The sequence below is a fragment of the Arvicola amphibius genome, chromosome 5 (genome assembly GCF_903992535.2).
Source record: "Arvicola amphibius chromosome 5, mArvAmp1.2, whole genome shotgun sequence".
NCBI classification, from domain to species: domain Eukaryota; kingdom Metazoa; phylum Chordata; class Mammalia; order Rodentia; family Cricetidae; genus Arvicola; species Arvicola amphibius.
In genome coordinates, this window is record NC_052051.1 from 100970610 (window position 1) to 100986937 (window position 16328).

The following is a 16328-nucleotide window of genomic DNA, read 5'->3' on the forward strand; positions in this document are numbered from 1 at the left end:
GCTGCTTTTGAACATTTTAAAAATATATATGTATGGGAGTTTTTCCTACATGTGTGTGGTACACTGAATATTAGGCACCTGAAGAGGCCAGAAGAGGATATTAAACTCCCCTGAACTGAAATTACAAATAGTTGTGTGCTGCCATGTGGGTGCTGGGAATCGAATCCAGACTGTCTGGAAGACAACTCAGCGCTCTTAACTACTGAGCCATCTCTCCAGCTCTAATGTTCAACATCTTGTTAAAGCGAGTAAACTTGGGGCCGGAAATGGCTTGGTGAGTGAGAGTGCCTGGCATGCAAGAATGACAACCTAGATCTTGAACCCAGCATCCAAGTAGAATGTTACAGAAGTGGTGACAAAAGGACCTAGCTCCGGGTTCAGTGACTTTCTCTCTCTCAAGGGAATAAGGAGGAGAATGACTGAGCAGGACACCAGGCTCCTCGGCTCTCAGTTCTCAGTGCAGCACACGGATAGGTACACTCACCTGCAAGCACATATGCACATACCACATGCGTAGTGTACAAACACTTACACATGTGTATACACGCACAAGGAATACCCAATGCACTACTCTGTGCGGTAGAAATGGGGAAATAGCACATGGTGCCAGGCTTTTAAGAGTGATGACTACATAAGCACTCTCATAACAGGAAGCTGCCCAATGCTTGTAAGTCTACATCTCACCTCCTGTATTTACCCAACGAAGCTGACATGAGAACATTTATTTCCGAGTATTTGCAGCAATTACTTCAGCAAATAAACAGGAATGAGCAGTTATGTTCATTGCTAGTTTGGAAAGATCTTGATGCAGAAATTTGAGTGAACAGAATATCAATAAAAATATATATTTCCTGTGGAAGTCTGGCTATACCAGCTAATAGTTATAACATATTTATAGGAAAATCCATATAAAAATGTGAGGGAATATGTCAAGACTCACAAATAGTAATTTCTGTAAAGCTACAGAAGTTGGGGTGGGAAAAGATAGTCAAAAGAGCCTTAGATTTATTATTGTATTTGGACTCACATCAGAAATACTTATTCATGAGGCATTTGTGTGATTAAAAATTTATACAATTTTAAAGAAGAATAGAAGTCCATCTGAGCAGAAGCCAGTGCAGCCTTTCAGACATTACACATCAGAGAGACCTTTTAACTTACCAGGACTTTTCTAGGCACTGCTCCTTCATTCAAGTCATAATAGTTTTACTCATATTTAATGCAATTTTTCTTATTGAATTGCTGGAATTTTGTATTAAATATTTATTTCCCTCGAAATACTAGTCATAACAAATGCTTGAATTGTAAGAATGTAAGAATCTGATCATTTCCAGTGATCTATGTTTCATGCATCTGTTCATTTCAAACACAATTTTCCCTGAAATGACAATAACCCATGCTAAGATATTTATGCTTTCCAGTTGTCTAATGTTTTCCTACAAATAAAAAAGATATCAAAAGACAATTCTATTGTTCTCTGAAGAGTTATGAGTAGTATTTGAAATGTGAGCTGTTAAATTAAGAAATCACTGATGGAGATAGAACACTTGGAGTAAGTGAAAATTCAGAGTGAGAATTAATCCAGGCTTTCAGGTACAAGTTAAAGCCACAAAGCAGAAGCAGGGATTTGGTGAGGGATTGCCAAATTTTACTCAGACACACAATTTGTTTAACAGGCTTATGCATATGCGATTTTTATATCTCTACATGTCATGTGAAGTACAGCTATTACTGTTACCAGTTTTGAATATTTTATGCTTCAAAGAAGAAGAAAATTATTTCATTCTGTGCTGTAGTCTTCTCTTGTGATTCCCAATTCAAGAAAAATTTATAAGCTTTTACTCAAGATTCATATAAACGTGAACATCCAGACTGTATGAAAATAGCCACATTCAATCAAGAAGGCCCAATGGTAAACACATACATGTGATGTCATCAAGATTCTGTCAGCTCAAACCATCAGTTGGATGTTACTATGCTCCTAGCCTATCTATTATTAATGTAACTATTTGAAAGCTATGTAGTTATGTTATGTTGTGCATTATTCATTGACCATGGACTCAATTGTGTCATTAAGTTGATTGGTTATATGCTCAGAATGACAGCATAAGCATTTTAGAGTTAATAATAATATAGAGTTAATTCTATATTATTTTTCATGTAGTATAGTCATTTTTATTTATCAGCAATGATACCCTAAAAATTATAGTTTACTTCTCATTTTATCACCATCTCTAGATATTATTATCTGTATTAAATAAAAATCCTACTAATAAAAATCCTACTAGTTTGAAGACTAATAATTTTAAATCCATTTTACTTTTGAAATACAATGGCACTATTTAATATATTTCAAAAATCTGATCAGTAAACTTTTTTAGTACCTAATTATTATATTCTGCTAAGGGACTATTAGGAATAAATATGTGAACTAAACTTTTTAACTAATTTAGTATTTGGTTAACCTGGAAAAAGATGTGAACAAATTTCAAGTTACTTCTGTAAGCAAATTTCAAAATAATTGATTATAATTTGCTTTAAATTTATGTAAAAACAGGCAAGTAGATGATGTACTTTTTTTGATAAACCTGGACAATTGTAATGATAGACCAGTTGGTCAGTGATGTGGGATTCCCCTCTATATGCTGTGAATACCGTTGGTGAATAAAGAAACTGCCTTGGCCAACTGATAGGGCAGAACTTAGGTAGGTGGGAAAAACTAAACTGAATGCTGGGAGAAAGGAGGCAGAGTCAGAGAGAAGCCATGTAGACCCCACTGGAGACAGATGGAACTTACCCAGTAAGCCACAGCCATGTGGCGATAAACAAATTAATGGAGATGGGTTAAATTAATATCTAAGAGTTAGACAATAAGAAGTTAGAGCTAATGGGCCAAGCAGTGATTGAAATAATACAGTTTCTGTGTGATTATTCTGAGGCCAAGCAGCAAGGAACTAACAAACGGCCTCATCCAACAGATCGGCTTCTCTAACCCTTTCCGCAGCTGTCACCAAGGGAGCACAGCATGTTCTCATTTGCCTTCCACCAGAGTCAACCCTGTTCTCTTTGCTCTTGTTATGGTAGGCAATATTGACACAGAAAAAAGAAATAAGAACAGATGTCTGATGTACATAGTAAGATGATCAACTTTACCAACAATCTGAGAAATTAAGTTAATATGAGTCTGTCTTTTACAAATAGGTGTTTCATGAAACACACTTTCAAATTATATATGTGTATATGTCTGTATATGTATTTAATATTTAATAGATATAATTCAAATATATATAATATATTGAACACAAATGAAAGAATTTATATTTCTTCATATGTTTTTTTTACATATCAACTGAAGTTTTCTTTTCCTTCTCTCCTCCCATTCCATCCCCCACCTTCCTTCTACCCCTCCCCATTCACTCCTCCATCTCCATTCAGATGGGGTGAGGTCTCCCTTGAGAATCAACAAAGCATGGCTTATTAAGTGGAGGCAGGACCAAGTTCCTCCCCCCTGCAACAAGGTTGAATCAAACATCCTACCATAGTTCCAAAGTTCCAAAGAGACAGCTCATACATCAGGAACAAGTCTTGGTCCCACGGCACAGCTAGGAGCCCCACAAAAGGAAAAGTTGCACAACAGTCACCCATATGCAAAGGACCTAGATCATTCCCATGCCAGCTCCCTATCTGTCTGTCTAGAGTCCATTAATTCCCACAAACTCAGGTCAGCTGGTTCTGAGGGTTTTCCTGTCATGATCTTGACCACCCCCCTTCCTCATATTATCCCTCAACCTTCTCTTCAACTGAACTCCTGGAACTCAGCCCCGTGCTTGGCTATAGATTTCTTCATCTGCTTCCATCAGGTACTGGATGAGGGTCTATGATGACAATTAGGGTAGTTACCAATCTGATTACAGGAGGTCAGTTCAGGCACTCTCTCTACTACTTCTAGAATTATTAGCTGGGGTCATCTTTGTGGGTTCTTGCAAGTTTCCCTGGCACCAGCTTTCTCCCTAACCCCACAATGGCTCCCTCTATCAAGATATCTCTTTCATTGCTTTCTCAGTCCATCCTGACCTTAACTGGACCATCCTGAACCATCATGTTCCTATCTCTCACCACTTTCCTTTACTCCTACCTACCCCCAGTTTACCCAGGATAATTCCTCTTCCCAAGAAGATCTGTGCATCCCTCTTAGGGTCATTTTTGTTACTTAGTTTCTCTGGGACTAGGAATTATAACCTGGCTATCCTTTGCTTTATATCTAATATCCACTTATGCATGAGTACATACTGTGTTTGTCTTTCTGTGTCTGGGTTACCTCACTCAGGATGATTTTTTTTCTTGTTCCATCCATCTGCCTGCAAATTTCATGATTCCAATTTTTTTCCTCTGAGTAATACTCCACTGTGTAGATATACCACATTTTCTTTATCTATTCTTGGGTTGAGAGGTATTTAGGTAATAATCTGGATATTATAAATGTTGCTATTAATATAGTTGAGCAAGTGTCCTTGTGGTATGGTTGAGGATCCTTTTGGTATATGCTCAAGAGTGTAACTGGATGTATGTTGAGGTTTTTGATTCAATTGGACTTGAGTTCCATAAAGGGGAGATAGATAAGAATCTATTTGCATTCTCCTAAATGCTACCATCTAGTTATGCCAGAACAATTTGTTGAAGATGCTTTCTTTTTTCCATTGTATATTTTTTGGCTTCTTTGTCAAAAATTGGGTATTCATAGGTGTGTGGATTCATGTTTGGGTCTTCCATTTGATTCCATTGATACATGTGTCTGGTTTTATTCCAATACCAAACTGTTTTTATTACTATATATCTATAGTAGAGCTTGAAATCAGGGGTGGTGATATCTTTAGAAGTTCTTTTATCATACAGTTTAGTTTTAGCCATTCTGGGTTTTTGTTTTTCCATATAAAGCTGAGTATTATTCTTCAGAAATCTGTGAAGAATTGTGTTGGAATTTTGATAGGGATTGCTTTGAACCTATAGATTGCTTTTGGTAAGATTTCCATTTTTACTGTGTTAATCCTACCAATTCATGATCATGGGAGATCTTTCCATTTTCTGATTTCTTCCTAATACCTTTCTTCAAACACTTAAATTTGTATATTGACACAACTTTGATATATTTATCATATTGAATTATATATTTCTACCTCTGATCAAGATATTTATACATATGTTTACATTTTGAGATCATTGTCCTCTTTAATGCACAGTTGTTTAAAGATTGTTTAATATTCTGATATGTAGTCTTAATCTTTAAGTTATGTAGCTATTAAGTATTATAGGTCAATAGTCATTCATGTTTGTTATACTTTTAGTCAGACTAATTAGGTTCTTTAGATACCTAATTATACCTGGAGTCATATAGTTCTTTCATTTGTTGGGTTAGAGTTACCCTAAGATATTTTATATTATTTGTGGCTATTGTAAAGTATGTTGTTTCACTGATTTCTTTCTCAGCCTGTTTATATAGGAGGGCTACTGAATTTTTTGAGTTAATATTAGCACATTACTGAAGGTGTGTATCAGATGTAGAAGTTCCCTGATAGAATTTTTTGGGTCACTGTGTAAACTATCATATCATCTCCAAATAGTGAAAGTTAGACTTCTTTTCCAATTTGTATCCTCTTGATCTCCTATTTTTTTGCCTTATTACTCAAGATAAAACTTGGAATTCTATATTGAATAGATACATAAGGAGTTGACAACCTTGTCCTGTTCCTGATTTTAGTGGAATTACTTAGTTTTCTCTCTGTTTAATTTGATGTTGGCTTTTGACTTGCTATATATTGCCTTTATTATGTTTAGGTATGTTCCTTGTATTTCTGTTCTCTCCAGAACCTTTCCTTGAAGGGTTGTTGGATTTTGTCAAAGGCTTTTTCAACATCTAAGGAGATGATCATGTGGTTTATTTTTCTTTCAGTTTGTTTATATGGTGGATTACATTGGCACATTTTCATATGTTGAACCATCCCTGCATCTCTGGAATGAAACCTACTTGATCACAGTGTATGATTTTTTTGGTTGTGTTCTTAAATTTAGTTTGTCAGTATTTTGTATCGATGTTCATGAGGGAGATTGGTCTGTAATTCTCTTTCTTGGTTGAATCTTTCTGTGGTTTGGGTTTCAGGGTAACTGTGACCTAATGAAAAGAACTTGGCAATGTTCCTTTTGTTTCCATTGTCTGGAACAATTTGAGAGATATTAGTATTAGTGATTCTAAAAAAATCTTGTAGAATTCTGCACTGAAACCATATAACCCTGGACTTTTTTTGGTTGGGAGAATTTTGATGTCTGTTTCTATTTCCTTAGGGGTTATAGGTTTGTATAAATTGTTTGTCTAGTCTTGATTCAATTTTTGTATGTGGTACCTATCAAGAAAGTTGCCCATTTCTTTTAGATTTTCCAGTTTTGTGGAGTACAGGTTTTTAAAGTGTGACCTAATGATTCTCTGTATTTCCTCAAAATCTGTTGTCATGTAACTCTTTTCATTTCTGCTTTTGTTAATTTGAATATTCTCTCTGCCCTTTGGTTAGTTTGGATAAGGATTTGTCTATCTTGTTGATTTTCTCAAAAGCCAACTCATTGCTTCATTGATTCTTTGTAGTTTTCATTTTCTTTCAATTTTATTTATTTTGTCCCTGAGTTTGATTATTTCTTACTATCTACTCCTCCTGGGTGAGTTCACTTCTTTTTGTTCTAGAGTTTTCAGGTGTGCTGTTTCATTGCTTGTGTAAGACTTCTCCAAAAACTTTATGTAGGCCAATAACATGAATTTTCCCCTTAGCATTGCTTTCATTGTGTGCCATAAGCTTGGGTATGTTGTCCATTCATTTTAATTGAATTTTAGGAAGTCTTGGATTTCTTCCTTTATTTCTTCCTTGAGCCAGAGGTGGTTCAGTTAAGAGTTGTTTAGTTTCCCTGAGTTTGTAGGCTTTCTATAGTTTGTGTTATTGTTGAACTTTAACTTTAGCCCATGGTGGTCCAATAATACACAAGGAGTTACTCCAATTATTTTATATTTGTTGATATTTGCTTTATGACTGAGTATGTGGTCAGTTTTAGAGGTTTTATGAGGTGATGAGAAGGCATATTCTTTGTGTTTGGGTGAAATGTTCTGTTAGATGTCCATTAAGTCCATCTGAGTGATAATATCTGTTAGCTTTCTTGTTTTTCTGTTAAGTTTCTGTTGGGCAGGTCTGTTAATTAGTGAGAGTAGGGTGTTGAAGTCTCCAACTATTAATGTGTGAGGTTTGATGTGTGATTTAAATTTTAGTAATGCTTCTTTTACAAATATGGGTACCCTTGTATTTGGGGTATATATGTTCAGAATTGAGACTTCATCTTGATGATATTTTTCCTTTGAGGAATAGGAAATGAAATGTCTTTCTCCATTTTTGATTAATTTTAGTTTGAAATCTTTTATGTTAGATATTAGAATAGATACTATGGCTTGCTTCTTAGGTTCATTTGTTGAAAAGTCTTTTCCCAATCCTTTACTCTGAAGTAATGTCTGTCTCTGAAGTTGAGTTGTGTTTCTTGTATGCAGCACAAGGATGAATCTTGTTTTTATATCCATTCAGTTAGCCTGTGTCTTTTTTATTGGTGAATTGAGTCCATTGACATTAAGAGATGTTATTTACCAGTAATTGTTAATTCCTGTTTTTTGTTTGTTTGTTTGTTTGTTTGTTTTGGTGGTGGTGATGATAGTGTGTTTGTTTCCTTTCTTTGGGTTTTGCTGGTGTGAGACTATCTATTGCCTGTGTTTTTGTGGATGTACCTGAGTTCTTTGGGTTAGAGTTTTCCTTCTAGTACTTTCTGCAGTGCTGAATTTGTGGCTAGGTATTGTTTAAATCTGGTTTTGTCATGAAATATCTTGTTTTCTCCATCAATGTTGATTGAAAGTTTTGTTGGGTATAGTAGTCTTGGCTGGCATCCATGTTCCCTAAGTGTCTGTAAAACATCTGTCCAGGATTTTCTGGCTTTTAGAGTCTCCATTGGAAAATCGGGTATAATTCTGAATAGTCTGCCTTTATACATTACTTGGACTTTTTCCTTTGCAGTTTTTAATATTTTTCTTTATTCTGTATGTTTGCTTATTATCTTGCAAGTGTCCTTGTACCTTTGATCTGGGATTCTTATTCTATCCCTATTATTCTTAGGTTTTATCTTTTTGTGGTAACCCATATTTCCTGGCTGTTTTGTGTAGCTCAGATTCTAATTCTTGGTAATAATAAAAACTCAGAGTCAGATATTAGGGGTGAAAGCAGAAGGATTGGAGAAGCAGTGTGGTCAGTCACTAGAGAGACATTTTACCTCTACCAATGATCAATCAGAAGGTGCAATTCTGTCTTCAGACTTCATCCTCTGAATGTAAGGGTGATCCTCAACTATCTCCACCAAATCTCAGACTGCAATGAGCTCCTGTCTCCTTCTACCTTGCATTTCTCTCTCTGCCCAGCCATGTCACTCCTGATTCCTCCTCCCTAGTGCTGGGATTAAAGGCATGGGATCCCAAGTCCTGGGATCATCTCTGTATGAGCTCTGTTTCTCTTTTAGACAGATTCAATCTTGTGTAGCCCAGGGTGACCTTGAACTAACAGAGATCCATCTGCCTCTGTCTCAGGAGTCCTGGGACTAAAGGTATATGCTACCACTCCCTGGCTTCGAGTGGCTTAGCTCTGCCCTCTGATCTTCAGGAAAGCTTTATTTGTTAAGACACAAACAAAATATCACTACAGTTTTTGTTAGGAATTTATTGGATTTAACATTTTCTTTGACTGATATATCTATTTCCTCTATCATTATCTTTAATTCCTGAGATTCTTCCATCTCTTGTATTCTTTTGACGATGCTTGCAATTGTAGTCCTGCTTAGTTCCCAGATTTTCCATTCCAGAATTCCCTTGGTCTGTGTGTGTTTTTTATTGTTTCTATTTCCATTTTCAAGTCTTGAACCATTTCCTTCACTTGTTTGGTTGTTCTTTTCTTGACTTTCTTTAAGGGATTTATTGATTTCTTCCATTTGTTTGTTTGTCTTTTCCTCAGCTTCTTTAAGGAAACTTTTGGTTTTCTCTTTAAGAGCTTCTATCATCTTCATAAAGTAATTTTTAAGTTCGTTTTCTTGTGTTTCAGATGCATTGGAATGTTCAGGTCTTGCTGTTGTAGGATCACTGAATTCTGGTTGTGCCATATTGCTCTTTCAGTTGTTGAATACATACTGGCTTTCACTCATCTTTTCTTCCAACTGGTGTGCCTTGTACCTGTGCCAGTTCTTCCAACTGTTGTGGTTTGCACCTATGCCTGTGTAGTCTGCTGTTTTCCCAGCGTGTGTGGTTTACACTTGTGTCTATGTAGTCTGCTGGTGTTGCGGGGAGGTGCCGGCCATGGGGCGGATGTTCAGGTGCTTGGGGATGGGTGGCAGAGTGAGTCTTGGCAGGATAGCATCCAGTGGGTGGCAGGAGTGGGGCTGTAGCCTGGGGGAAGGTATCTCACCTACTTTCAGGTTGGTGGGGACTGCAGCAGAGTAGTAGAGTTTCACTAGTTATGGGAGCAGGGTCCAGCTCCTTTGCAGTTGCTGCACTGAGAGAGGAGGGGCAAAGGATGTGTCCTGGGGTTTAGTTAGGGTCTGTACTTGGGGGCAATCCACCTGAAAGGCCAGTCACATTCCTGTTTTTCCAACTGGTGTGGATTGCACCTGTACCTATGTAATCTACTAGGATTGTGGGGAAGGGTTGGCCATGGGGAAGATGTTCAGGTGCTTGGGGTTGGACAGCGGAGTGGGTCTTGGTGGGACAGATTCCAATGAGTGGTGGGAGTAGGGGCATAGCTTGGAGGCAGGTCTCTCACCTGCTTGCAGGCTGGTAGGGACGGCACCAGAGCAGTGAAAATCCACCAGAGGTCGAATTTATTTTTTTACAGATGAAACTTCACCTCAGTGTTAACTAAAGGGATTATTAATTTTATGAGATTCCTTAGTTGAATTCAGATGTGCAAACAAGTCTTCAGAGAATCATGTCTTTTCTGCTAATTGCCACCTTTTCCCTCCACTAGAGTTGGGGAACAAAACTTACTTTGTATTCTGTGTATTCATCACAGACTTTAGTGTTTCCTCATTATTCATATATACACAAAAACTTTATTGAACCTTTAAATGCAGTTGCAATGGTATTAAATTGGATAGTTACCATTTTCCAGACCCTTGAAATTACATTTTGTCAACTTTCTACAGTTTCTTTGAGACTATCCTAACTAACCAAGAAGCTATACTACTGGGGCTCCATTAATGAAGAAAGAATAAAACCAAGGCAAAATTCCGCCAACCATGCTAAACAAGGTGAAGATAATCAATTCATCAGAAAATATGCATCAATTAGGAGGATATCGAAGTTAGACTGTCAGCCATTTCTTCACCCAGCAATACTAACAACACATTAGGGAAAGGGTTTAAAAAGACAGAAGTAAACTGAGTGTGCCAGACAAGGGTAGAAACAACCAGCTCACTGGAAAATATACACCAATTAGCCAGGCGTTGCTGTTAGATTGCCAGCCATTTCTTTACCCAATAAGACTCTGTTACTGCCTGCTTCGTTCCTCGTATTATGCAGGCTAAGTGAGAAGACATGTGCGCAGTCAGCTGACAAGCACTATGGTAGAGATAAACAGAGCGCTGTAGAAACTCTAAGCAAATAGAGCAGAAGAAGCACGTGTACTGCACAGAGGGAGAACTCCTAAGAAAAAACAGGACTGCTGAGTCTAGGAGCTGTGATGCAGCTTCTTTTCCTATGAGGTCATTGGGTTTTAGTCTTCGAACGTAGGTGCTAAAAGAATGATCAGGTAAAATATGAAAGTCCTACAAATGTGTAGTTCCTACCCACAAATAATCCATTGCATCAGAGTGAGGATTATCTTTCAGCACTAGTGTGGTGATATTGTGTTTGGGATCTAACAGTAAAACTTGCCTGAAGAACAGAGTGCAGAACTAAACCACTAGTTAGCCATAGAAGCCAGGCAGTAGTGGCATACACCTTTAATCCCAGCACTTAGGAGGCAGAGGCAAACAGATCTCTGCGAGTTCAAGGCCACCCTGGGCTACAGGAGCTTGATCCAGTCTAAAAGAGAAACAGAGCAAGGTGGTGGATGGCTCACACCTCCAATCCCAGTACTTGCGGGTCACATGTCTTTAATCCCAGCACTAGGGAGATGGAGATAGGAGTGATATGCCTGAGCAAAGAGAGGAATATAAGGTGAGAGGAGACAGGAGCTCAAGGCATTAGCTCTGAGGACTTGTAGAGACAGGATTCCCCATTCAGTCAGAGGATTCATGGAGACAGGATCTTGGCCCCTTTGGTAGAGGTAAAAGGTCTCTCTAGTGGCTGCCTCTTTTACTTCTCTGACCTTTCAGCTTTCACACCCTAATGTCTACCTCCAGGTGTTTATTATTAAGAACAAATGGAAATTAAGCAACTCACTAGAAATGGGCAAAAAAGCTAGGATCCAAGCCTTGCCACTCATCTGCTTGTGGGATTATTAGGAGAAGGGCCATTAAGAGCCATGGTGCTTTCATGAGCATTTCCTAAATTGTATGCTCCTGGCTCAACCCTTTATTTTGTACTTGATCAACTAGGACATTTTCCGCTGTAAAATTTGATGCAGGTTTCACTGCTGGAGAGGGACTTTGAGTGCTGGCACATCCAAGCAGTGGCATATTAAAACTGCATTTAGCACTAGACATTTCGATCTAAAAATAATAAGAAAATATGAGACATGCTAATCTATTAATCCAATATTGCATAGCCTTCATGATTAATTTAGCGTACTCTGCTTATAATCTTCAGCTCTCCTCAGAGTCTCTGCTGCAGACATGTTAATAGAAGCCTCATCTTCTATCCAGCTGAGTTCATTTCTGAGTTGATAAACAAATAGGATAGGATAGCATAACTTAGATAACAATAGACAGATGATATTTTATGCGTAGAGAAAGTTATTATTTTAGGCTTTTATAAAATCCATGCATAAGTAGCTCTACCTATAAGGATTCTATTGGTGACATATGTATTGGTTTCTTATTCTTTCTACAGCAAACTCTCTAAATTAACAAACAAAAGTTTGCTTTTGTTCTAATCCTGGTCCAGAATTTCCTGATAGGTCAACAGAGTGATGCTCCATCTACACATTTGAGGTTGGGATGTTTTCCTCGCCTTTTTATTTTATAGAGGCTGTGTCAACTTTTTGTCACGTGTGCCCAACTTCCACTTATGTCTCTGCTTTATTTACCCTTAATTGAACAGAATCATCAAATTGTGCCTTCCTGAATAACCCAAGGTAATGCTACTCTATTGGTTACCTCTATATGACTGCAACCAAGCACAGCAAATTAAGAAAGAAAAGACTTTAGTGTAGTTTTAGAAGGCTCACACTTGGCAGAGTGCCCTGATGGTGAGCTTGGTTTGTGGAAGAAATATACTGACCTTCTGGCATGCAAGAAACAGAGAAAAGGCACATCAGAAGAAGCTAGAGTAAGATGTAGTCTCCTAGGACATTGCCCAAGGGATGTTTTTTTAACAAGGTCACACTCTCTACCTTTCACTAACTCTCCAAAACATTATCCTTTCCAAATGAACCTAAGGATCAATCCATTCTTCATACCTAGATCATGTAGCAATGCCCCCTGACTAGTCCCCTCGGTTTGCTCAGTCTAAGGACTAACGCACAGGATCCCAATCCCAGGTCCTTCCTTGCATTTAAAAAGTCTCCCTTTTTTTCCATTAAAGTTGACATAGGCTGAGGTTAGGAAATCATTCTGCCTTTGAAAATCATTGTCAACCTCCAAATCTCATATTGATGCCTTAACTTCTAGTGCCCCAGAATGCACTTTTCTGTGGAGAAGAGGCCTGAGGGGAGGGAGGGAAACTTGGGTTGGTCTGTAAAATGAATGAATGAATGAATAAATAAATAAATAATATAAATTTAAAAGGTGAATAAACTTAAATACAATCATTAGGGTAGGCCTTAAAAAGCAATATGACTGGCAAAGTCATGAAAGAAAAGAATCTGAATGTATGCATGTAAACAGAGAAAAGGAGTGGGCACATGGACATTGTATCTACAGCTGAGAGAGATCTCAGAAACTAGGATCTGCTATACCCATGCACATCCACGTAGCACTAAGTGAATACAATGGGTTTAATTTTTGAGAGAGAACAGAAAAAGTGGTGATGGTACATGAGAGTGGTTGTTGGCTGGAATAAAAGGAAGGGGGCATTGTAATTATAACTACAAAATATTATATATGTATTGTGAGATATATATATATATATATATATATATATAATCACAAGAAACTGGAAGGGGAAGTAGTAGAGAATAAGGAAGGAACTAGAAGGGAAGAAGATGGAGACAGATTTAATCAAAACAATTATGTGCATTATGTGCATTATAAAATTCTCAAATAATAAAAGATGTAGTTAAGCAGAAAACTAACAAACAAGTTGCCCATGTCTTCTCTGCTTAATAGCTTTTTTCTATCTATTAAGGAATAGTTATTTCATTACATGCATATACACAGTTTGTTCATTTGCTTATTGATTTTTTTTAGTCTGAAGTGAATATGAATAAAATTCCAAGAGTGTTCAAATGCATATTTTAGTGGTCATAAACCCTCAGCGGGTTTTGATATCAGTGCCATGCTGGCCTAAACTAGTGAATTACCAAGTCTTTTTTTCTGCTCCTCTTTTCTGTACCAGACTATGAATAACTAGTGCCATTTTCATTTTCCTTTTCCTTTTTTTTCTTTTTTTGCCTTTATTATTTTTGAGATTATTATATAATTACATCATTTATCCCTTCCATTTCCTCCCTTAAACCCTCCATATTCTCTTCCTTGCTTCTTTCAAATTCAAGGCCTCTTTTATCATTAATTAATGTTTCATGCCTATATGCATATGTATATACATAAAGATTCCTAAATATATCCTTCTCATCTGTGTAATATTGCTTCTACATATGTTTTCAGGTATTTGATATTGAACAACCAATAGGTGTGGTCTTCTCTGGGAAAGACAACTTTTCTTGCTCTCAGTGTTCCTTAATTGCCTGTAATTCTTCGTGTAGGATTGAGACCTTGTGATTTTCTTCTTGACCCACTTTGGCATGTCTTTTGGTGCCTTTATTGAGCTCATTTCTTCTTTAAGCATTCAGGAGACCTCACAGAGGAAACCATTGGTCCTGCTGCCCACTTGTTCCAGCAAGTCATTAGTACTAGCTCTGTTTCTTTATCTAACCCAATCCAAATGATCAATTCTTCACTACCATAGTTGTTTCATTTAGTTTGGATCTTTTAAGGAAATTGCATGTCCTATTAACATCATTCATCTCAGGCATATGAATCTGAGCCCACCATAGGTGTGTATCTCTGCCATCATGATTTCTTTTTCTAAAGACAGAAAGCTTAGAAAAAGTTGATGTATAGTTGGGGGAATTTTTCTCTCTGCTAAGGACAGGCTCTCTTGGAGAGGGGACTTTGTTACAAGTCTTGGTGAACAAGTGTATTACACAGTTCTATCTTTCTTTCTGATTTCTAGAGACACACAGGGTGGGGTCCTTCCATAGAAGTAGTAGTTCAAAATGCAGCTTCCACAAACACTCGTCTCATACCAGTCCACACTAAACAGAATGACTAGATTCTCTGCAGAAAATACAGACGAGTTGAACCACTAACAGTGCTTACTGGCCAACTTCTGCCTCATTTCCAATAACAGTGCCATGGACTTGGGTGTTGTATTAGAGTTCTCTAAACAAACAGAATCTGTAGAATGAATCTCCAGTATGAAAGAGATTTATTAAATTGGATTGCAGGATAGTTTAAAATGTCCATCAGCTGTAGGTTCCCTCACGGTCCTGACTTTCTTTCTCATGTTCAATCTCCTTCTGCTCCTCATCAGGACCTTGGGAGCTCAGTCCAGTGCTCCAATATGAGGCTCTGTCATTTTCTTCATCTATCGTCAGGTGGAGGTTCTATGGTGATATGCAAGAAATTCATCAGTATGGCTATAGGAACTGGCCTTTTCAGGCTCCCTCTCCTCAGCTGCCCAAGGAACTAACTGGGGGCGTCTCCCTGGAAACCTGGGAACCCCTCTAGGGTCAAGTCTCTTGACAACCCTCAGGTAGCTCCTTAAATTAAGATATATGCTTCCCTGCTCCCATATCCACCCTTCCTATATCCCAAGCACCCCATTCCTCCGAGCTCCCCCCGTTCTCCCCTTCACACTTTTCTCTCCCCATCTTCCCTTGGCCCAGTCTTGCCCAACCCTCAAGTTCCCAATTTTGCCTGGCGATCGTGTCTACTTCCAATATCCAGGAGGATTACTATATCTTTTTTTGGGAGTTCACCTTCTTATTATCTTCTCAAGGATCCCAAATTTATAGGCTCGATGTCCTTTAATTATGGCTAGAAACCGATTATGAGTGAGTACATCCCATATTCATCTTTTTGGGTCTGGGTTACCTCACTCAGAATAGTGTTTTCTATTTCCATCCATTTGCCTGCAAAATTCAAGATGTCATTGTTTTTTACCGCTGAGTAGTATTCTAGCATGTATATATTCCACAGTTTCTTCATCCATTCTTCCACTGAAGGGCATCTAGGTTGTTTCCAGGATCTGGCTATTACAAATAATGCTGCTATGAACACAGATGAGCATATGCTTTTGTTGTATGATTGGGCATCTCTTGGGTAGATTCCCAATAGTGGAATTGCTGGGTCCTGGGGTAGGTTGATCCCGAATTTCCTGAGAAACCGCCACACTGCTTTCCAAAGTGGTTGCACAAGTTTGCATTCCCACCAGCAATGGATGAGTGTACCCCTTACCCCACAACCTCTCCAGCAAAGGTTATTATTGGTGTTTTGGATTTTAGCCAATCTGACAGGTGTAAGATGATATCTCAAAGTTGTTTTGATTTGCATTTCCCTGATAGTTAGGGAGGTTGAGCATGACCTTAAGTGTCTTTTGGCCATTCGAAATTCTTCTGTTGAGAATTCTTTGTTCAGTTCAGCGCCCCATTTTTTAATTGGGTTAATTGGCATTTTACCGTCTAGTCTCTTGAGTTCCTTATATATTTTAGAGATCAGACCTTTGTCAGTTGCAGGGTTGGTGAAGATCTTTTCCCAGTCAGTAGGCTGCCTTTGTGTCTTAGTGACAATGTCCTTTGCTTTACAGAAGCTGCTCAACTTCAGGAGGTCCCATTTATTCAATGTTGCCCTTAAAGTCTGTGCAGCTGGGGTTATGCGTAGGAAACGGTTCCCTG